Genomic DNA, 24,667 nt, shown 5'->3' on the forward strand with positions numbered 1-24,667 from the left:
TAGAAGTGATGATTGTATAGCACTGTGAATGTACTAAGTGCCACTGAGTTGTTCACTTTCAAATGGTTAATTTTATATTGTGTGAATTTCACCTCAACTGAAAAAAATGACAGGGACGCTAAACAGTACGATATATCCCAGAGGGGCATCTGCAGCCTCAGAGTCCTCGGTGCGCCAGCCTCCCCGCGTCTGCGATGCATTTGTGCTTGTGCATCTATGATAACCCCAAGTCCCTTTCTATGCAACACCATATACATGGTTTCCTCCGGGTGGAGTTCTATTAGGTAGGCAACCAGAGTCTCATTATCCCTCTTCAGAATTTCTCCATCATGTAGATCCCATCAATTACCAACTAATTTCCCCATTCCCACCTTCATGCTCCTTAAAGTTTCCTTGCTTAGATAGAAGCCTATTTTCCGCAATTCATCCGTGTTAGATGTATGTACATTTCTGGGAGGTGCAGGCGGGCAGGGAAGGCAGAGAATGGGGTGGAAATACATTAACACAGACAGTTGCAGGGTTCTGTAAGGGACAGGATGGGGATGGCACTGGGAATGGGAGAGACTGAGAACCGTGGTCAGAGAGAAGGTCCCCGTGGACAGTTAGCATGAAGACCAGGGAGGGATAATTTGTTGAAGGGATGCTTGCTGAGTTGTGCAGTTTTTAGGCACCATAACACAATGGCTACATGCGTTTGGGTAGTGCACAACCTGAGTGGTCTTGGGAGAAAACCAATTCACCAGACTGATTAGCTTTAACTTTGATGTTCAAATTATAGACTCATCTGAGATCATTATCTCATCTAACACCCTTATTTGAGAACTGAAGAAACCAGGATCCTAAGAGGTTAAGTGCCTTATCCAAGGTTACATAGCAGTGACTTTGAGTCATAATTCTGTCTTTCTTTTCTGATGCCCTTCATATGATGTAATCACTGAAGAGGTTGGTATAGAAATGGAATGAATTGGAAAATCAACTTTCATAATTTCTGCCCATGAACTGTGCCCTTGACAAGACACTAAGGGATGCTAACATTCAGCAGAAAACACTTGAGTTTCATCTTTTGGTTTTCTTTGTTGGAGAGAGAACCAAGCAAAAAGACAGGCATAACAGAAGGGGTTAGTAATGGGGAAAGGACAAGGAAAGGGGTGTGTCAGAAATTTAGAGAGAAAGCCTGGGAGAAAGAGAGGAAAACAGAAAGTTGTGTGTGGAAGGAAGGGAAAGCAGAGATTGGAAAACCATCATAGCTGATGGTAGAGACTTGGTTCCGTGTAACACAGCTTGGGAATCAACACTGGTGGGAAGACAAATAGCCCAAATCTGTAGGTTCAGGGGACTTTAGGAGAATCTCCACCCAGCCTCCAAGTTGCTACCAGCAACAACTGTGCTTTAAAAGCCACAACCTGGCAGTTGTTCGTCGTGAAAGCATTTAGTGTAGCCTGCTTCCTTGTCTTTACACTTGTCTTCAGGACCTGTTATGTAATTTGTGGGCCCCATGCAAAAGAAAAATGCAGGGACTCTTGATCAAAAATTAAGAACTTCACTATGGCAACAGCTGTGTGGGCCCTTCTGAGCGTGGGGCCCTGTGTGACTGGCCCTGTCTGTTCTGAACAGGCTAGGGTGATTATTCTCATTTGAGGTGGAATAACTTGGTCACAGAGATGGGCTCTATATTTTGAACTACAACACAGGTATTAGATAAATGGCAACAGGAGATTCCTTGGCTGCCCAGTGGTTAAGACTCTGTGTGTCCACTGCAGGGGCACAGGTTCAATCCCTGGTTGGGGACCTAAGATCCCACAAGCCATGTGGCATGGCCAAAATAAATAAATAAATAAATAAATGGCAACAACAGAAATGTGTCACCTACATGGAAAATGCCAGAGTTGAGAGCACTTAAGTTTCTGCCATTCATCTTGTGAACATCAGTGACCTGATGCCAAACAACAAGTCTTGTCTTCTGGCCCAGGTTTGTGGAAATTTTCCCAGTTCATCTTGTGGCACCAAGTACATGTCTTTTCTAGGGAGTCGGAAGTATTCTGAAGATGCTCCCTATCCAGGGTTGCCAGATAAAATACAGGATGCTCAGTTGAAATTGAATTTCAGAAAAACAACCAATAATTTTTTAGTATAAGTATGTCCCATGCAATATTTGGGATATACTTATGCTAAAAAATTATTGACTATTTGTCTGAAATTCAAATTTAACTGGGTATCCTGTGTTTTTATTCATGAAATTGATAACTCTATATCTAATGCATTCTTAGGACACCTAGGGCTATATATGGAAGCTGCCAAATCACTGATGTGGGTCTGGAGCCCAAGCTGGGCTGACATGTCTGAGTGATGGAAAATAAACCAATAATGGGAACTGTTGGAATTCTGGTCTGTGTTAGTTTCCTAGGGCTTTTGTAACAAAGTACCATAAATTTGGTGGCTTAGAACAACAGATGTTTATTCTTTTACAGTTCTGGAGGGTAGAAGTCTGAGATCAAGGTGTCGGTGGGACTGTGCTCTCTCTGATGGTGCTGGGGAAGGATCCATGCAGGCATCTCTCCCAGTTTCTGGGGCCACAGATGCTCCTTGGCTTGTGGCAGCATAACTCCAGTTTTCTCATGTTATTCTCCTTCATCTCTTCACAGCTCTCCCTCTGTGTGTGTCTGTGTCCAAATTTCCCCTTTTTATAAGGACGCCAGTCATATTGGATTAGGGCCCACCCTCACAACCTCATTTTAACTTGATTACCTCTGTGAAGACCTGCTCTCCTAATAAGGTCACAGTCTGAGGTACAGGGATGTCTTAGTCTGTTTGGGCGGCTATAACAGAATACTATAAACTGAGTGGCTTGTAAACAACAGAAATTTATTTCTCACCATCTGGAGCCTGGGAAGTTCAAAAGCAAGGCACCTGGCGAGGGCTGGATTCCTGGTTCACAGACCACACCTTCTTGCTGTGTCCTCACGTGGTGGAAGAGGTGAAGGAGCTCTCTTGGGTCTCTTTATAAGGTCACTAATCCCATTCGAGAGGGTTCCACCCTCATGACCTAATCATCCTCTGAAGGCCTGACCTGCTAATATCATCACCTTGGGGGTTAGAATTTCAACATATGAATTTTGGGCAGACACAGATATTCAGTCTATAGCATAGGTGTTAGGACTTCAGCATATCTCTTTCGGGAACACAGTTCGATCCATAACACGGCCCTAGGACTGTCCAGGGCCTTTCTTTCTGAGACTTGGTTGGATGGCTTACATTCAGAGGGCTGGAGAGCCCATCTGTATCTGGCCTGTGAACAATCAGTCTTAACTGATGACAGTTAACAAGGTGACAGCCACGGCCAGTCCAGAGGGGTCAAGTCACAGGAAGTCAGCTCATTAGAGGACAGGCATGGAGAGGGCCAGGGTCATCTGTGGAGAGGAGAGCGTGTGTCTGCTCGACACTCCAGCTGTTGTGTGGACATGTGGAAGTTTTCAAGGGAATGGGCGAACATGCATGCTTACTTCTGCAAAGTAAACATCTCCGGAAACTCTTTCTTCATGGAAGCGGCCCACGCATTTTGCACAAAATCTTGCATAAGCTTTGGAAGTCATGGGTGGAAATTGTTTGCAAAATCCCTTGGAGCCTTATAACAAATGTTTGCCTCAGTCTTGAAGCCTAAAACAAACAATCCTTCTGCTTCAAAAACGTTGGTTATATATAAAATAGATAAGCAACAAGGATTCACTGTATAGCACAGGGAATTCTACCTATTATCTTGTAATAACCTATAATGGAGTATAATCTGCAAAGATATTGAATCACTATGCTGTACACCTGAAACTAACACAATATTGTAAATCAACTGTACTTCAATAAAAATGTCAGCTAATGAGATGTTTTGTTCATTTTCAGCTGAACCTGTAATAGGGAAGAGCCTTTGTGTTCTATTTACAAGTTAATCACTAAAGGGATATTGCCTATAAGCTTAAATTATACATAGCGGCCCACCTCTGGGAACCCTGCCTCCCAGATAATGAGCATTAAGCTACAGTACCGTTGTTTAGCTCACAGGAAACATCCTGACCAGGCCTACCTGTGAATGGCTGCAGGAAGGAAGAAAGTAACACATCCTCTCTGGAGTCTGGCCAGAACCAAGAAATGTTGGACTTTACCCCTTCCCCTTTTAGTATGAAAGGAGCGTGAATTCTAGCTCAGGCAAGATGGTTCTTTGGGACACGAGTCCACCATCTGCTAGGTCTGCTGGCTTTCTGAATAGAGTCAATATTCCTTGCCCCATCAACTTGGCTCTTGATTTATTGGCCTGTTGTGCAGAGAGCAGTATAAGCTTGGACTTGGTAACAAAAGGGACAGGAGAAGGTATCATTAGGAAAAAACAATTTGCTTGATCACGTTGGTCAAGCAAAGTATCAGCTGGGGACTCCAATCATGCTTGTCGCTTTTATCAGAGGGTGATAGCAGGTTAGTATTTTGTTGGATAGACGTAAGGATCAATTTAAAGGATGAGCCTCTGATACCTGGAACTGGATATGTTCAATCAAAGGCCACCATGATAATTTTCAAAGGAAGCCTTGGCGAGGCTGAGGGATAACTTGTGGCAGATAAATATCTGGTTCCATTAGCCCTTTCCTTCTCCTTTCTAGTGAGAAGAGGTGGGATGACAAGACCGTTTTGACAAGCCAAGAAATTGTGTGGATTTTCGAAAAAGAGGCAATCGGATATAAAATGGTCTTTAAGAATACTTCCAAGAATCATAGCTTTAAAGTTTGGGGAGAGCTGTAGATCAGGGCTGCCCAAGAGAAAGAGAATCTGAGTCCTTTTGTTGTCTAAAATTTTTTAGTGATCACATTCCAAAAAAGGAAAAAAGAAACAGTGAAGTTAATTTTAATCATATAGCTTATTTAACCCAGTATATCCAAAATATTATCATCGCATCATATGTTCACTCTAAAAATGGAGATTTTTGCATTCTTTGTTTTATTCTAAATGAAAGTCCATTGTGTCTTTTATACCTATAGCACATTTCAACTCTCATTTCTGACCAACTACACTTCAAGTGCTCAAAGCCACGGTAGCTAGAGCTACCTAGCTATACTGGATGGTACAGCCCTGGACCTTTGTTCCTCTAAGTGTGGTCCGTATGGTCCAGGTCAACTGGTGGTATCTGCATCAACTAGAATTTGGTTGTTTTTTAAAGTTAATTAATTAATTTTGGTCGCGAGGCTTGTGGGATCTTTGTTCCCCCACCAGGGATTGAACCTGTGCCCTCAGCAGTGAAAGCATGGAGTCCTAACCACTGGACCACCAGGGAATTCCCTGGCTGTTAGCTGTTTACATGCAGAACCTCAGGGCCCACCCACACTTGCTGGGTTAGCCCCTGCATTTTAGCCAGACGCGGCTCTGTGGTACATTTCACCTGCCCAGGCCCTTTACGTCGAGGCAGAACCCTCCTGTGCAGAGAGGTGAGACAGTGTCTCTCTCCCAGCAGCTGCTTTCCAATCTCCAGCTTCTCAACCCGGACTCTGGGCTCCCCCAACTCAGCTGCCTCTCTGTTGAAGCCCTACTGCCCTGGGCTCTCTGCGGAAGGTGCCCCCTCCTATCTGATGGCTGAGGATGAAAGCTGGCCTGCAGACAGCAAAAGGGAAAAGAAATGTTCCATTCCCTCCTCCTCCGATGGGGGCTTCAGCCGGCTGGACTTTGGTTCAGGACATTCGGCAACAGTGAATGGACTGTTGTTTGCTGTTAGCACCAAGGCGGAGAGGAGGCTGCCCTGGCGTGTGGAAAGCCATGTCTGTGTCCTGGGTCACGGGAAACTGGCTCTTTCATCGCATCTGGGTGAGTTCAGGGAGGTGGGTGGGTCATCTAAGCTTTTCTTCTACTTCCCTGAAGAACGATGCTCTCCCCTGCTTGAACTTCACAGTTCGGTTTTCTCCCTTTCGTGGATAAGTTTAGATTCCCATATACCGGAGCCTTGTAAATGGAAATTCCACCTTGCAAAATTTGTTGGAAAGTCGGTCTAAGGGCTGTGACTTTGACTCATTTGCTTGCTGATCCCGGGGTAGGTGTGGTCACAGCAGACGTGCCATGGTTGGGAAGTGAAGCCTGGTGGGGAGATACCAGGGTCTCCCGTTTGGGATGATGGAGCGTGTAAATGTAGGCTTCCCTGGAGGTCAGTCAGAGACGCTCCTGTGTGTGGGTGTCGGCCCTCGCTAAGGACAGCCAGCCGCAAAAGCAGGCAACCGAGAGCCTAGCAAATCGCTTAGCCTCTTGGTGTCTCTGTTTTCCCATAGATGACACGGAATTTACATTCCTGGAGGGTCTCTCCTGAGATTGGAGAAGACATTTGAGGGCCACCCAGGGAGAGAAGGAATGAAGTGCAGGTGCTGGGAACAACACACACGCACAGATGGGATACAGAGATGTTGCGGTAATAATCTCCAAGTAGGAAATCCAAGAACCTCCCAAATTTAAATTTTATCAGAAAGGTCATATGATCCTCAGGCAGTGTAGAGAAAAAAGAGGAAAACAAAATTAAACAAAAACATAAAGAAATCCAAGAGATAATGGAAAAAATCCAGCCAGACCCTCCCAGGGTATAAATGACCCCATGGGAGTAGACCAGGCTGCTGTTGGCTGTAGGAACGTTTAGAACCCTTCTGGAACTTTTGAGGCTGGTGCGTAACAAAGCCTTGCTCAGGTCTCTGTCAGTATTCCTTTCATATGATTTTAAAGAGAGATTCCTAAGAAGCCACTGGCATACCAATTCCTTTTACCTAAACACCCCACTGGAAAACAAGTTCCCTGCTGTAGGAGGTGTCTCAGGGCCAGGTCTCTGAGGACACGGCTGCCAGGAGAAATACCACTAGGCAGGTTTCCCCCATGGTGCAGGGACACAAAGGCTGATTTCTTGTGGAGAAAGGCGTCAGAAGAGTGTGTGGAATCCTCGGCATCATATCTTTCTGCAAAACAAAAAAGGTGAAATGCCCAAGTCATCTCTGGACAGAAATCTCTAGAAAGATGATTCCCTAATAATAATTAACCAGATTCTGGTCCTCTGGGGACATCTAGGTACTCGAATCTGACTTTGGTAACGCTGAGTGGAATTCTGGAAGCACAAATAAGTCCTTAATTCCATGATACGGTGGCTCATTTTAAAAATCAAGTGATACGTTCACCAGGTGTGAATTTTAAGTGCTAAGGTGCATTATGGGATGGCATTAGCCCTTCCTGAGAGAATGTTCCCCAAACACATGGCTGAAGACTCAAGAGTGTTACTTCAAATGGCTCATCGCTCTCTACCCTTAAAAATTAAAAAATATATGTTTTCTCTAATTATCCGTTATACATGCCCATGGTAGGAAGCTGGAAAGTGAGAGCATAGAGTAATGAATGAAATTTACAATAATAATCCTACCAGCCAAGATAGCCACTGTGAACATTTTGGTCTAGAACATCTTGATTTATATAGCTTGGATCTTACTGTGTTGATTTTTTTTTTGCTTTTCTGCTTAATATGGTGTATAGTATATAATGACATTTTTCTCATGTCACTGAAGATTATTTGTAAGCATGGTTTTAAAACTTTTTACTGTGGAAATTTAAAAGCATACCAAATTTGAGAGCAGTTTATCATGAACTGGAAACACTGACAATGATCAGAATGTGGCCAGTCTTGTTTCTTTTAACCCCTCTAATCAATACCCCACCCCCGAAATTATCTTGAAGCACTTTTCAGGAATCATATAATGTCATCTCTAAATATTTCAGTATGTAACTGAAAGATAAGGAAAAGACTGAGAACTTAAATAATACCAAGAAAACCACAGTACCATTATCTCATCTAAAAACAATGACAAAGTTTTAGTCAGATTAAAATCAGAACTTTAATCACCAAATACCCAGTCAATGAGTCAATGTTTACATTTCCCTGAATGTCTTATGAATGTTATTTCTTTCGACGGTTTATTTGAATTGAAATCCAAACAAAGTTGGTTCATTTCGATTGGTCCATACATCTCTCTCTTATTATTAAATTTTCTTCTAATTTATTTATTGAAGAAACCAACACATTTTCCCTGTAATCTCCTAGAGTCTGACATTGCTGATTGTGTCCCCATGATTTTGTCTAATGTGTTGCCCTATTCCTTCTTTTTCTTACCCATTAGTAGTTATTGGCGTCTTCCAGTGAGTCGGCAAGCTGCAACATGCCCCGAGGGAGAGTCAGCATCCTGAGAAGGGGTGTCAGCAGGACCAAGGTGGTTGCGTGTCAACAAGAAATTCCAGGTGCGGGTAATCCTGCAGGTGACTTCTCCCCTGAGGTTCAGTCAACACTGAACCTTGTGGTTCTCTGCCAGGAGAGGCTGCAGACGTGGGCTCACAGAGGGAAGAGTGGAGGCAACGTTCTAGAAAGTATAAAAGGTGGGGGTGAGGGGCGTGTGTGTATGTAAAATACCGGGATAACTGCCTTACCTCTAGGCTGGACTCTGTGGTTGAGATATAATTAGTTTGGTGCTCAAATTTGGAATATTTGCTATTATTGATGGAACATACCTTAGATTAGTTGTAATCAAGTTTCTATGTTTGTGTGGTGACGTGGGAAGAACACTGAGCTGCGTTTGGGTCTCAGCTCCACTACCGAAGAGCAGTGTGACCCTCAGCAGCCCCCTTGTGCCTCCCAAACCTCAGTTTCTTCATCCATAAAATGGGGGCAGCAACCCTTGCTGACCTCACAGCACTGCTGGGGGTGGACAACGACAGGGCATTTGGGAAATGCTTTGTGAATTTGAGGAACACAAAGCAGAGTCCCCGCAGGAGACAGGTCAGTGGGGGCTGTGACTTCCCCCATCCCCCCACAGTATTTTTTAAGTGCAGAGCCCTGGGCTTTCCATGTAATATGTATTCAATAAGCCTTTGCTGTATTGCACTTTAAAACAATTTTTTAAGTGAAACATTCTTCTTTATTTTTAGTAATTTTTCTTGCCTTACAGTCTACATTATCTAATAATAGTGTAGCTATTCTGGTTTTAATTTTTGCTATTGTTGACAATATACATATTTGTGTATATATTGCATGGTATAGTTCTATTCTCTTACTTACATTCCATTTTCTCATAACAGTAATTCATTTCTTGTTGTGGTAAAATATACATAACATAAAAGTTACCATTTTTAAGTGTACAGTTCAGTGGCATTAAGTATATTCACTTTATTGTGCAAGCATCACCACCATTGGTGTCCAGAACTTTCCCATCTTCCCCGATTGAAACACATCAAATGCTAACTCCCCGTTGTCCCCTCCCCCAGCCCCTGGCAACCACTATTCTACTTTCTCTATGGATTTTATACACTAGGGACCTCATATAAGTGGAATCACATTATACTTGTTCTCATGTGATGACTTACTTCACTTAGCATAAAGTTTTCAAGGTAGTATTGAAATCCTAATGTTATTAAGTCTTCCAATCCATGAACCCAAGCTATCTTTCCATTTATTGGTATCCTCTGTAATTTCCTTTAGCAATATTTTATTATTTTTGACTCTATTATAAATGAAACTGTTCATTTCCTTTCTGCATTGTTCATTGTTAGTGTACTTTGTGTGATGATTTAGTATCTGGCAACTTTGCTGAATTCCTTTATTAGTTGTAACAGTTTTTCTTTGGTGGAAATTTTAGGGTTTACTCTGTATGAAATCATGTCATCTGCAAGCAGGGGCGATGTCCCTTCTTTCTTTCTGATTTAGATGTATTTATTTACCACATGAAATCTTTATTAATCCCATTCTAGAACCATTCCTCAAATAGCTATAGATCAGAAAAAGAGGAAGCAGAAGCTGGGCTAAAGACTGTGCATTTGGTTAGACTCTTCGCCACTCATAAAGGAGTGTCTTAGTTCAAGACAATTTTGACTGACGGGCCTGGTTTAAATTAACACCAAAGCAGCTGAAAGTCTTAATTTGGGACTTAGACGCTTTGCCATGTGTCCACTGAAGCTTCCAAAGTGGAGATTGTCTGATCAATAAAGAAAGTGCCAGGGAACACTCTGTTGCATTAATTGCCCAAAGTTCACTGACACTGAATTCTCAGCATCTAGGAAGATGGTTGAATTAGCAATATCTCCTTTGTTGATAATCTGAACCTCCTTCTGAACCAAGCATCATTTTACGGTATTTTTCCATAAGTAAGAATGGTCATATATAATTTACATAACTTTATAACTTATATAACTGGCTAAAAATAACAGCAACTATAATACACGAATCTGGAACATTTCTCTGTATTAGAGGGGCCTGCAAGATTTGGGGAGAGAAGATGAAGTGTGATAGCAGATGGTGACCATGTCCTGGGATTTCTCTCTGCACAGCTGTGTCACTTATCTGTGTCTGTAAATGTGTGTGTGTGTGTGTGTGTGTGTGTGTGTGTGTGTGAGGGAGAGAGAGAGAAAGAGAGAGAGAGAGCAAGAGAGAGACAATTCTGAGATCCACATACAGGCACTGTTTGAATGAGTCACCACGAGTTAACCTTCGTAACAAACAATCCCATTATTTTACTGGCTTAGTACAACAGAGCGTATTCTGTATTCATGTGAAGTCCAGTTGGTGGCAGAAATTTGGTGGGAAGGGAGTCTGCTCCACAGCGTCATTCAGGAACCCAGGCTCCTTCAGTCTTATGGCCATGCCATTCTCCAAGGCCTTGGTATCCTCTCCACTCAGTCAGCAGATGTGGAAAGAGAGCATATGAAAGATTTCCCAGAAGACTTTTCCGGGTCAGACCAGGAAGTGGCATGTGTTACTTCTGCTCATCTTCTGTTGGCCAGAACCATCACGTGTCCACCTGTTCGCAAAGGGGACCGGGGAGTCGGTCTAGCTGTGTGTCTCGGAAGCAGAAGCCCCTTGAGACACAAGGCATTCTCTGTCACACTGGCCAACTTGCAAATTGGTAAACCCAACCATCCTGGGGATGGGAAAATAATCTTTTTATTAAATCAGAGTATATTGAGTTAGTATCTATTACATTTCTTTGGGATTCAGTTGCTTTTTGACTCCGTGAAAAGACTTTTAAAATTAATATCTTATGAATAAAGTTTTTCTTAGTGTTTGGTCTGGCTTCATAGGCCAAATTTAAATTTTCTGTATAAAGGTCTTAAGACATATACTTTTTTTTCCTTCCAGTTTTTTGGAGATATAATTTACATACAGCACCGTATAAGTTTAAGGTGTACAGCATGACACAGCATAATTTACTTCCATACATCATGAGATTATGACCTCAGTAGGTTTAGTGAACACCCATCATTTCAGATAGATACAACATTAAAGAAACAGAAAAATGTTTTTCCTTGTGATGAGAGTGCTTAGGAGTTCCTCTCTTAACCACTTTCATATATAATGTACAGCAGTGTCCATTGTATTGATCATTTGTACATGACATCCCTAGTACCTATTTGTCTTACACTGGGAGTTTGTTACCTTTTGACTGATTTAATCTAATCCTTCCTTGCCCCTGCCACTGGTAACCACAAATCCCATCTCTTTTTCTATGAGCTTGTTCGTTTGTTCATTTTTACTTTGTCAAGAACTACAAAGGGCCCTAGATTTTACCCTACTTGTAAGCTAACAAGTCAGCCTGCCAGTTTCATAGCAAAAGACATGAAACTCCCGAGTCAGAGATGTTATTTATCTTGTTCACTGCTGTCTACTCAGTGCCTAGAGCACACTGCATGGCACACAGAAGCCTCAAGTAATAGTTAGGAATGAGTAAGTAAATATTCATTTATTATGGATTTGTTAGTATTCAAAATAAATTAATACTTACTTGCATCAGTGAATAATTATGTTACTAATGAATAAGGAGATATTATGACCTACTCTCATCAAACCCTCTACTTACACTTTGTCCTCTGTTTCAGTAAAGGACACTTCTCAGTTCCCCAGATCAAAACCCGAGGGCCGCTCTCAACTCTCCCTACCGGAATGGAAATGATCACAGGCACGAAAACACCTACCAGCCAACAATGGTTCCTCCACGTGCCAGCTCCTGCTGATTTGATTCTGCTGTCGGCTTTAAGATGGTGGAAGGAACCATGGAATACAGGCAACCACTAGAAAGCCGCAGAGACAAGGAAACAGATTGCCCCCAGCGCTTCCAGAAAGAACCAGCCCTGCTGAGACCTCGTTTTTGGTGCTACCCATGTCAGATGTCTGACCCCTGAATTGTAAGATGACACATTTGTGTTGTTTTAAGCCACTGTTTATGGTCATTTGTTACAGCAGGAAATCAACACACAGGAGAGAGGGGCCTCACCGGGAACCCACCCCTACTCCTGGGAACTGGCCAAGGACTCTGATGACGTCCTGAAATGTTTTGTTTTGTAGGATGAGCACAGAGGGGGAAGGGGTGTTTCATGGACGGTCACCAGCGGGAACTGGAGAGCCTCTGAAAGAGGTTTCCAGGCTAGGCTGGAAGGAGCCAGAAGGAAGCATCCTGGCTTCTCCATCCTTGTTGTTGAGAATCTTCAGTGTGTGCGGAAGGTCATGGGGACAGGTGGGGAAGGGAGAGGTTGAAATTAGCACACAGGTAAAAAAAAAAATTTAGCGAACAGGTGCACAGCTGTGCAATAAAACCCAACCCTCCTCCTGTTCTTGGGAGCAAAGGACTTTTCTTTCCTTTGCAGGGGACCTTCCCAAACTCCTTCACCTCCATGTGACTGAGATCTCTGCAGCTTACATGAGGTGCATCTTCCCGGCTCTGTTCTGGCTGCCGAGATAGTAGCTCTTCCTTTTTTTTCACTTCCTTTTAAATATTCTTTTCTTCTCCCGATTGCTTCTCCCTCAAGTGTTTCCAGCAGAACTTGGAATTTAATAAAGGGGAAAAAAAATGACAGATGAGACTTAAAAGTGGGATCTTCTAAATTTCTAAAAGGAGACTATCGAAAAGGAAAAATGTTCAAGTAGCATCTAAAAGGGAGGAAAGAGAAACAAATGAGATGATCGTGCAATAGGTGTGGATGGTCAAGAATTGAGCAGTCCCAAACGAGTCACCCACCGGTGACTCTTGTCTCCCAGAGAGAGATGGATGGATGGAAATACAAGATAAAGGAAGGTCGAGTTTTTCGCATAAACATTAGAAAGGCTTAAGGAAGGATGCACACTTCACAAACCTGATGGTTTGATTTTCCTATTCTGATCCTTGGTCTTCTCTTTGATGTCTTTTCTCAAAGCTGCATCATATTAGGAAGAAGAAATGGCTCTTGGAATTCTGCACTTCCTTTCTCGTACTTCCTGAAATAGCAACCCCAGTAATGTAGGCTGCAGTCTTGGAGCACAGACCACATTTTCTTCCATAGCACAGCCTCATGGTATTTTGTATCCTGTCCATTTTTCACCTGATTCCAAATATGTATATGGTCCTTATGGTTGAAAGAGACAGTGTTTCAGGTCTTATGCATGTATACATTTCTGAAAAATGCAGACTGCTTTGTCTTCACACCCAACGTTAAGTGGACTTGTCAAGTGACTTTGTGGATTATTATTCAGGAGTCATCCTCTCTAAACTAGCTTAGCAGTTATGAAATGTCTCTTGATATTGGTAATCAGCCTGTGCGTTTGAGCTGACAAGTGGCCTCAATACAAAGATGTTTCCAAACAGATGCGTGTAGACGGGTTCCCTGATGCCTTCCGCCACTCCATAGAGCTTTTATTTGCAGTTGTTTTTTGATCACTTGTGTTAATTATGCTTTGTTAAGGTTTCATATTTGCTGTCATGTATAATCATAACATTGTAATAAAAGCCAATAATTTGTAGGTGATGGCAGACGGTAGGGCTCCGAATGGGTGCCAGAGAGAGAAATGAACTTATAGATCACATCATGATGTTTTTGTCTTTAAAGTTCCTTTCTTGTCCTCTTGCAAAATCTTTTTTTTTTTTTTTTTTGGTGTGTTTGTCTAGAGGACACGAGCCTTTGAAATAATTTTTCTCCAGGATGTCTCTCTGGTGCCAACACTCCATGATGACTGTTGAAAACACCCTGAGATGTTTTATATAAAAAAACCAAAACCCAATAATAGTAATAAAATTACTGGAAGCAAGGGTAGAGATCAGCCAAGGCAATTAAAAAGTTTCTGAGTAGCAGAGCCGTCATTTCTGCAGTTGCAATTCCAATCATGTTGGAAATTGCCATTGTCTTGAATCCCTTTGATGAGAAATCTCTCTGGGTCGCTTTTAACGTCTCTGGTATGAGTGTCTTGGAAAAACAAGTGTAATTTCTGGCTTCCCTTGGGGAGGGGGAAGACGGAATATTTTTTGCTTTTCTTGAGCAGTGTGTGATTTTGCCAGATTCCCTCTGTGAAGCTTCAGATGGCATCGATGTGATAAATATCTACATGGCTCTGCAAATAATTTGAAATCCCAGGGAAATTATCCTGGGTTGGCAGGAAGAGGGTGTCTGTGCCACCTTTTGGGAAAGTAGATATTTGAGATGAATGGGATCCCCACCAGAGTACACACATATATCATGCCAGTTGCCCACCTAGAAAGTGCGGACCAATAAGACATTGACCATCTCACAGGGGGGATATTGACCAATCTCTCAGTCCTTGGACATGGCTGAACTCTCCTTTTAAGACCTGCCTGCAGAGAATGCGGGTCTGCCCTGCACCTAGGACTTCAGAAAGTTGGCAGATGGCTTCAGTTATGTTGGGGAAGCATCCAGATGAAGGTTTCCCCTGGGGCCCTTGTTCTGACTTGAAATTACTAGAGTCATTTACTCATCTGGGAAGCTGAGCACCTTCCAATGGGGGAAATGGCATCTGAATGTCTCCTTGTTTGGATCCTGGCTACCATCACTGTAGATCTGTGGTTTCTTGTGGGAGGCCAACCTCCTCGTGGGGCCTCTCGCTGCCAGGACATGGCCAATTTTAGGGCCTGGGACACCCCCTCCAGAGACCTGGGTATGTGCTGATGGGAGGAGAAGGAGGGATTTGTCCCTTTCTCCCTCGACCCTTTTTGGGCTGACCTTTTCCTGGAGGAGGGGATAGCAGATGTTGCCTTTCCAGAGCATCACAGAACAAGCACTTGTTCTACTTGCCTCATCAGATTCCCAAGAATCTCAACATCCTTGAAAGAAATCCTCTTCGTCTGTGGAGTCTTTCCCATGGAATTTCATTGAGGGCGACCAGTCAACAAGGACTGAGCCAGCAGTTAAATCAGATCTGTGCAGATTTTAAGCACTTTGGGAATGCCCTGAGACTCTCCCTCCACGGCCTTGCCGCTTCTTGGGCAGCCTCCACCTAGCAAAGACCAGGGTTGGGGAGACCTTCATGGGCCATCCTTGAAACCCCTCAACCATTTTTTTTTTTGCATACTATAAAAGTCATCCTTTTAAAGGGCACAATCCAGTGTTTTTTTAAAAATTTTATTGGAGTCCAGTTGATTTACAATGTTGTATTTGTTTTAGGTGTACAGCAAAGTGTTCAGTTATACATATACATATATTCATTCTTTTTCAGATTCTTTCCCCATATAGGTTATTAATATTGAGTAGAGTTCCCTGTGCTATACTATAGGTCCTGGTTGGTTATCTATTTTATATGTAGTAGTGTGTGTATGTTAATCCTAACCTGCTAATTTATTCCTCCCCCTACCCCCCTTTCCCCTTTGGTAACCGTAAGTTTGTTTTCTATGTCTGTGAGTCTCTTTCTGGTTTGGAAATAAGTTCATTTGTACCTTTTTTTTAATTTAAGATTTCACATATAAGTGATATCATATGATATTTATTGTTCTCTGTCTGACTTAACTTCACTTAGTAGATAATCTCTAGGTCCATCCATGTTGTTGCACATGGCATTATTTCGTCCTTTTTATGGCTGAGTAATATTCCATTGTATACACGTACCACATCTTCCTTATCCAGTCATCTGTCGATGGACATTTGGGTTGCTTCCATGTCTTGGCTATTGTAGATAATGCTGCAATGAACACTGAAAACCCCACAATGATTTCCAGCCCCCTAGGTGCGAGGAATTCTGGGACTGAAGAGCATGCCGGCGTTCCTGAGGGGCAGGAGGAAAAGTACCTTCTTGCTGGTGAGTCTATGGCAGTGATCAGCACACTTTTCCTGTAAAGGGCCGAATAGCAGGTTTGTTAAGCTTTGCTGGTCATCTAGACAATGGCTCAACGCTGCCATTATAGCATGAGAGCAGCTATGGGTGATACGTAAACGAGCTGTGTTCCAAAAACATTATTTGCAAAAACAGGCAGTGGGCTGGTCTATAGTAACTCTTCCCACTGAAAAAGAACGGCAGGGCATTAATTAGTTTCTCAATGTCTCAGCTTATGGAATATAAAAGCTCGATTGTATCACACTCTGATAAGAACAGAGCAGACAGAGGAGGGTGGGAAGTGCTGGTGGAGCATGGGGGAGGGGCACCTGATCTCCCCCACATGAGAGCTAAGGTTGGGGGAAAAGACTTGGAGGGTGGAGAGGGTCAGTGAGCTTCTCAGGTGTCGTGGTGCCAAGACGGGTTTTGAGGATGAAGTGGGAGTTTCAGGAGGTCAAAGCCAGAAGGGGATTCAGGGAAAAGCAATGGCAGGTGCAAAGACACTGAGACACAGCAGAGCTGGAGTATGTGGGGCGCCCACGTGCTCTGGTGTGTCACTGCCTAGGTCAAGGATGGGGGGTAACTCCAATAGTAGTGGAGGCTGGCGAGTCAGGCCAGGACCAGGTCATGAATGGTTTCCTGCCTTATGCAAGGAATGTGGGCTTTTTCCTATTACTGCTGCAAAGCCACCGAGTTATAGGCAGGTGACAGATGTGATCAGAAATGGGAGGGTGATGAGAAGGGGAGATGGGAGGTAGGTGGAATGCCCGTGCTTGACCCTGGCCCGAGGACCCTTGGATGAGTTCTGAGTCCTCTGCAGGTTTGGTCCAGGGCCTGGGTTAGTGACCCCCAGCACCCGCTATGTTCAGCCACTTGTGTTTGTGTGATCTCGGATTGGCCAGCGGACTCTTCACCTGGTGTGTGTCTCAGCGTTTTCATCTGGGAAATGGTGCCAGAGTTCCTCCTCCGATGACAGAAAAGCATTTCATGGTTTGATGGTTAGTTTCATGTGTCACCTTGGCCTGGCTATGGTACCTAGTTATTTCATTAAATGATAATATAGGCGCTGCCGTGGGGATATTTTGTAGGTATGATGCTGATTTAACCTCAATGATCGGTTGATTTTGTCAAGGAGATTACATCATCCTCGACGCTGTGGATGGGCCTCGTGCAGTCAGTTAACAGGCTGTAAGAGCACATCTGAGGCTTTCCCGAGGAGGAAGAAATTCTAGCCGTGGACCGAAATTTTACCTTCAGTTCCTGCCCGAGAGTTTCCAACCTGCCCTACAGATTTCAGACTTGCCCAGCCAGACCACACAACTGCATATGCCAATTCCTTGAAATCAATTAATCTGTCTGCCTGTTTGTCTTTAAACACACACACACACACACACACACACACACACACACAGCTGGTTCTGTTGCTCAGACCCCTGAGCTGATACGCATGGTAAGAGCAAAACTGAGATGTAATTGTGATGATGAGTTTAATTAACAAAGTGAAATTGTAATGATGTTTTCCACTGCAAAGGTAGAAAAAAAAGCCTGTCTTGAATGGAAAAGGTGGATATATTTTTGGTTCTTCTGTTTTCACCCCAGGGGTCATTCAGAGACATTGAGACTTCTGTTAACCTAGAAATGTATTAATGGACCCCTCTGCCTGCCCCCCACCCCCACCCCAGTTTGGCTCTACGGGCCTTGGAGATGTTCACTTATGATTCCCAGGTATGAATCAAGACACTCCAGGCATCATAGACGCTTGCCTAATTCCAGCTCTGCAGGTGAGATTATGCCCTGTCATGCACACCCCAGTAGGGCTTTGTGGGAAAATCCAGTGATGTGTTTAGGCATTATTCACTCTTTCTAATGAGTAAGTCATCTGTGTAGACAACAGAGCTGGTCTGGGGAAGTGACTCCAGGGGCTCAGAAGAAAGTTATGAGCCATGTCGGGTCTGAACCTTAAAGTAAATTACCTGGCTGGCGCCCAGGCTAAATGTCAGGCAGGGGGCCTGGCACAAGCTACTGGGCTGCGTCTTTTCACAGAGAGTGGCTGTGATGAGTTACCCCAATGCCAGCTCATAGAAACAGAGTCCAACAAGTGTTTCAGTTCTCACAGGCAGAAACCTCTGTGCAATCTGGCCGATGGCCTATGGACAAGAAGGGGATTTCTGGGAACTGAGGTGGCAGAGGGCAGGGAGGGTGACTGTCTAACTGCAGAGCGCAGAGAGCCCAAAGGGCACGGCTGCCCTGGCCCAGAGGGCTGGGACAGAGATGAAAGGCCCTCTGGTGCCCACCATTTTGGAAAAGTCCACACCTTCTATCGGAGGAAACACCAGAGACCTGGGGCGGGGGCTTGCTTACGGGAAGAAGAAATGTTTGTGGGTTTCAGTTGCTGGTTCGGGATTTAGAGATCCCAGCTTGAAGCAGAACAGCGGGTGAGACCACATGCCAAGAAGCCAGATCCAACGAGGGCTGTGTCAACTCTGGAACATCAACAATGGTGCCACTGCCAGTACGTGCTAACAGAGGTCAGCCCGTGGTCACTCCTCAGCAGCTCCCACCCAGTGTTTAAGGGCAAGAGTTGGAGGAAGCTGTGAATTCATGCTAAGAGGAAAGAAGGGGATGAGCACCTCCCCCAGAAAAGATCAACCCGAAACTGCCAAGGATTAGGGAGTCCGAAGCTTTGTTCCAGTGGTTAAACCTCTGACTAGGGCTTCCAGATTTAGCCAATAAAAATATAGGATGCTTGAAAAAATGGTGCTGGGACAGCTGAATGTCCACATGCAAAAGTATGAAGTTGAAGCCCTTCTTTATATCATATACGAAACTTGCTCATAGATCTAAACGTAAGAACTAAAAGTACAAAACTATTAGAAGAAAACAAAGGGTAAATCGTTGTGACTTTGGGTTAGGTAAAGCCTTCGTAGGTTGGACGCCAAAATTATAAGCAACAAAAGAAAAAGTAGATAAATTAGACTTCATCAAAATTGAAAAGGTTTGTACTTCAAAGGACACAATCGAGAAAGTGAACAGGCAACTCACAGATTGAGAGGAAATATTTTCAAGTCATATATCTGATACAAGTATAGTATTCAGAATACACAAAGAACCCTTAAACTCAACAATAAAAAGATAAACAACCCAACTGAAAAATAGGAAGAATCTGAATAGATATGACTTCAAAGAAGATATACAAATGGCCAGAAAACACATAAAAAGATGCTTGTTAGCCATTAGGGAAATGCAAATCAAACCCACAGTGAGATAGCAAGCACTTCATACCCTCCAAGATGACTATAATAAGAAGAGCCCAGAAACTAATTAGTGTAGTAAAGAAGTGGAAAAATTGGAACCCTGTGTATTGCTGGTGGGAATATAAAAAAAATATCAATAGTTTAGATGCTGTGGAAAATTCTCAAAACGTTAGAGTTATCATATGACCCAGTTATTCCACTCCTACGTATACAACCAAGAGAAATGAAAAAATATATCCACACAAACACTTGTGCACAAATGTTCACTGCAGCATTATTCATAATAACTCAAAAGTAGAAACAGCTCAATGTTCATCAACTGATGTTCTGGTGAATAAAGTGTGTTATATCCGTCAAATGGAGTAGTATTTGGCAATAAAAAAGAAGGAGGTGTTGACATGTGTTACAACATGGATGAACTTTGAAGAAATTACGCTGAGCGAAGTATGTCAGTTCTAAAAGACCACGTATTGCAAGATTTCATTTATACAAAATGTCCAGGATGAGCAGACAGTAGTGGATGTCAGGGGTCAGGGAGTGGCGCTGGGTGCAGGGGGTAGAGCGTGACCACTAATGGGCATGGGGTTTCTTTTTGGGGTGATGAAAATGTTCTAAAAAAATTGATTGTGGTGACGGTTTAACAACTCTGTGAATATACCAAAAAACCATTGAATTATATCCTTTAAATGGGTGAATTGTATGGAATATAAATTATGCCTCAATATAGCTCTTAAAAATACAAAATGCATAGTTAAATATGAATTTCAGATACATCGTGACTAATTTTTAGTATAAGTATGTTTCTTGCAATGTTTGGGATCTACTAAAAAATTCGTCATGTTTATTTGAAATTCAAGCTGCAACAGGCATCCTGTATTTTATGTGGCAACCTCACACCTGAGTGCACTGCAGTCATGTGAGAATAACTTTGAGAATGATTCAAGCTGGGCGGGGGCGGGTCACTATTTTTTAACCGCCCCCCCACCCCCACCCCCAGGCTACCTGGAATCAGAGACCAAATCAGCCTGGAGGCTCCTGATCTCATAGCCCAGAGGTGGTTCAGCTCCCTGAATGCCCTGTCTTGAAAGGTTTCCTGAGTTACTTCTAAATAGTTTGTTATCTGTTTTGCCAGCCAGGGAGGGTTTTCCTGGAAGTTCTCAGGGCTCCTACCTTGAATGAGCAGGGCATACAGGTTATCTCTTTTCTGCATCTCGTCCTGTAATACAGGCGTATCTTTCCTGTCACCTTGTTTGGAATCAGGGCAGGCCCTATGGCTCTTCTGGTTACTTTCAGATCAGTGAAAATTCTCTCGGCATCTTATTTCCCTCAGGGTCTCAGATTAGTAGTTAGCACATGTCCAGCCCCATGTACTCATGAAAACCCCTCACTTCACTCCTTCCCCAGCCTTGGGAAAGGGAAACAGGGAAGGGGGCTGGTTCTTCTTTCTTTACTCTGCCGGCCAGCTCCCTCCTGACTGCCCTCCCACACTGTGGCATTGACCTCTCCAGGGAGGGGGAGAGGCAGGACATGTTCCACTTTTCCAGCACCAATGTGGAACTGGTCTTGGAGGGGTTTTCCATTAGATTTTCTCATGTTCTGTACTAATTCATGAGAATTTTTGGATTCTATGTTTCTATGTAGCTGTCTGCTTTATTCTCATAATAGGTACATCGGTCACCAATTAAATATTGGACTTTTTGATCCACTCCTCCATGTTTCCGTCCCTGTCCTTTTTGGCCAAAAGCCTGCTTTCGGTTTTAGGGTTCATTGGATTCGCTGGCAAGATAATCACTTGTCTCACACAAATAAACAGCTTCAAGCAAATCTTTAATAGAAGGTGATTTAGGGCTTCCCTGGTGGCGCAGTGGTTGAGAGTCTGCCTGCCAATGCAGGGGACGCGGGCTTGTGCCCCGGTCCGGGAGGATCCCACATGCCGTGGAGCGGCTGGGCCCGTGAGCCATGGCCGCTGAGCCTGTGCGTCCGGGGCCTGTGCTCCGCAACGGGAGACGCCACAGCAGTGAGAGGCCCGCGTCCCGCAAAAAAAAAAAAAAAAGGTGATTTAACTTAATTTCAATATACAATCATTAAAAGGAAAGGAATAAGAATATTAACAGAGTATATATCACCGAATTGGGCTGACACCTACTTCCAGATCCAAGCAGCAGCTGCGAAGCCCCTTGAACAGCAATCTGGAGTCCCAGTTGGGGAGGTCCCAGGCGGTGCATCCACCCCACGGGTGACGCTTCAGAGCGCCGCCCAAAGGAGTCCTGCTTTTAATGCTGATTACTATCAGCTTGCGTGCAAATATGTAGCTCTGGCTATTGTTGCAAATGCTTTGATACTTTAGTTGTAAGTCTCAGAATATTCCCTGATCCCTGGGAACCAGCCGGATCCCCAAGGCCCAAGGAGCTGCGTGACTTACTCCCTTCTTTATCTGTTGGCTCCCAAGACTTGCTAACGCCATTTCTGCGGACCTGCATGTAGCCTAGCAGTTCGGCATGTAGCTCTTTCAGGGTCTTTGTTTAGTCAAAGACCTATTGTTTCCTCTGAAGCCTGAACAAGACTATTTTACTAGCTCCCCCAACATGACTTCAGATCTTCTGGTCAAACCTCTGCTCTAGGGATGGGTGGCCAAGCTATCTGGGCTCGCTTCTGGGGGGGGGATGTGAATCGCCCATCTGGAGGAGTGCTGAGCTCCGGCTTGGGACCCACAGTTCCCAGAGGGTCATAGTTGTGGTCACCAGGCTTGAGTGGAGGGAGGCCTCCTGTTTGGAGGTCATCTGACTTCGGAAACACCAGGAAATTCTAGGTCATTCTCTCTACTCACTGCTGTTGGGTACTGGTCTATGTTACTGCCCCCCCCACACACACTAATAATTTATGGGGTGTGATGCAATTATCTCAGGTTTGCATGGCTTTTAACCTGCTAACAACCACCAGGAGAAAATGTTGTGTCCCCCTAAGGCAGGCCCCCATATATTGTCTGGCAAGAAAGTTAAGCAATGGCTTCTCTGCGACATTCAGGTGATAGCAGGGGGTGAACTCAGGTCTCCTTCCCAGCTGCTGCGGCCCCAAGACATTCTTCTGAGAATCGTTCTGGAATTTTTCTCAGAATAGTCACCTCCTCAGATGAGTACAGAGGGAAGACATGAAGTCAGCCTTGCTTTTACTGAGACCTGAGGGGAAGATGTCTGGGCATCGGTGTCATCACAGAGCCTGGATACAGGGACAATCTCCAGGGCCAGGGCCAGGTGGAGGACACTGTGGGGGGTGGCAGGGATGTGGGCAGGTACCTGTCCACCATTGCTCATCAGCATCACTCGGAGTGGCCAAGAGGTGGAAGCAGCCCAAATGTCATCGATGGATGACTGGAGAAGCAAAATGTGGTCCATCCATAGGATCATCCAGCCTTATTCCTTATTATGAATATTATCCGGCCTTCAAAAGAAGTGAAATTCTAAAATGTGCTCCAACAGGGATGAACCTTGAGGACATTAGGATAAGTGAAATACGCCAGTCACAACAAGACAAATTCTGTAAAGATGCTACATGATATGAGGTGCCTTGAGTAGCCAAACACATAGAGACAGAAACTAGAGTAGTAGGTGCCAGGGGAGGGGGGAGGGGATGGGGAGTTACTGCTTTAATGGGGCAGGGTTTGAGCTTGGGATGATGAAAAAGTTCTGTGAATAGAGGGTGGTGATGGCTGTACAACCATGAGAATGGGCTTAATGACACTGACCTCTACACTTAAAAATGATCAAAATGGTAAATTTTGTGTTGTGTATACTCTGCCACAATAAAATAAAAGGTAAAAAAAAAAAAGACACTGTGAGGAACAACCTCCCCTCCTGCACTGGGAGGAACTTGAAATGGTCCTTCCAAAGTGCTGGATGCACCGTGACAGGGGCTCTCTTATCATTCAGCTTCTCAGCTGGGCTTTGCACCCTCCCCTCTGAGCCCAGGAGAAGGAGCAAGTCTTCTCTCTGTCCGGAGGTCAAGACGCTTATTTGCAGCGGAACCTCCATTCTCAAGAGTAAATTCCCTCTTGCCCACAAATACTTGTTCCACGTGGAAAACCAAGTGCCAGGCTGATCCGAGTCCTTTTACACAGCTCCCTTCCAAGGCTCACTCTAGCCCTGTGTCAGTTAAGTGACTTGCCTAAGGTCATGCAGCTAGAAAGTGCTGGAAGCTGAAACTAAACCCATGTCAGTCTATCCCAAGGCCCATGTCTTAACCACTGTTCTTTATGGCCATTCATTTTTCAAAACTCAGCTCTGATTCCCATTATCTCTGAAAGCATCTCCGGGCTGGGAGGGATCAATATCACAGCTGCCTCCTGTCCCTCTGCATCATCATAACAAGAGGCCAGCCTCTCTGTGAAGCCCTGGCGCCTTCAATATGAGCATGATGCTGTCTGCAGTCCCTTTGAGTGTGATGCACGGAGAAAAATGACTTCTGCTCTGCTAGGGAATCAAAATATTAAAGGAAGATTATGTCTCTCACAGCTGGGAGCAACTCTGATTTTTCTATGGTTCCTGTCTTTCATTGATTTGTGCTTCATTAGTCTTTTGGGAATATCTTAATTCTACAGTGTTATGAGCAAGCAACAGATTTAGTTGGCATGGCTGGAATTGTGCAATTAGACAAACTCCTGCTGATTACTGAACTGGGGAAAGTCGTCTGAGCCCAGCGGAGCAAAGTTCCAAGTTGTCCTTTGTCCTTCCGCATGTGTCTGTGACAATAGTATTCTACTGAGCACATTAAAATGAACAGAAGAATTTCTGTTCAATAAAGAAGACCTGTTCAGTAAAGAGGATAAGGCAGACATGCAAGTGTCACTCTAGAAGAAAGTATTTGTAATATCTAAAACTGAAGAAGATTAAAATTGAGATTAAATGATACAAAAAAATTCTTGGAAGTTGCCAAGAAAAAGATTGACTCTATCTTGCTAACTTGTGCTCTTGCTTCCTGATTTAACGGTAAAAAAAAGTTTGATGGTTGAAAATATTTAGGCCAGGGAAGACCTGAGTCTTAGTGTGTGATGTTGTGACTGAAAATATCCAAAATTTTAGTGTGTTTTCTCTAATTGATATAGAGAGGCCACATGATGTAGTAGAAAGACCATGTTATGGTCTGAATGAGCTCCCCCACATTCTTGTGTCGAAGCCCTGACCACTGGTATAGCTGTATTGGAATTGGGAGCTCTAAGGAAGTAATTAAGGTTAAACAAGGTCATAAGTGTGGGACCCTTCTCTGAGAGGATTAGTGTCCCTGTAAGAAGAGACACCAGCGAGCTCAGCTGTTTGCAAGCCAGGAA

Source organism: Monodon monoceros, unplaced genomic scaffold (assembly GCF_005190385.1).
Source record: "Monodon monoceros isolate NGI ecotype Baffin Bay Population unplaced genomic scaffold, NGI_Narwhal_1 Super_Scaffold_11, whole genome shotgun sequence".
In the NCBI taxonomy this organism is placed as follows: domain Eukaryota; kingdom Metazoa; phylum Chordata; class Mammalia; order Artiodactyla; family Monodontidae; genus Monodon; species Monodon monoceros.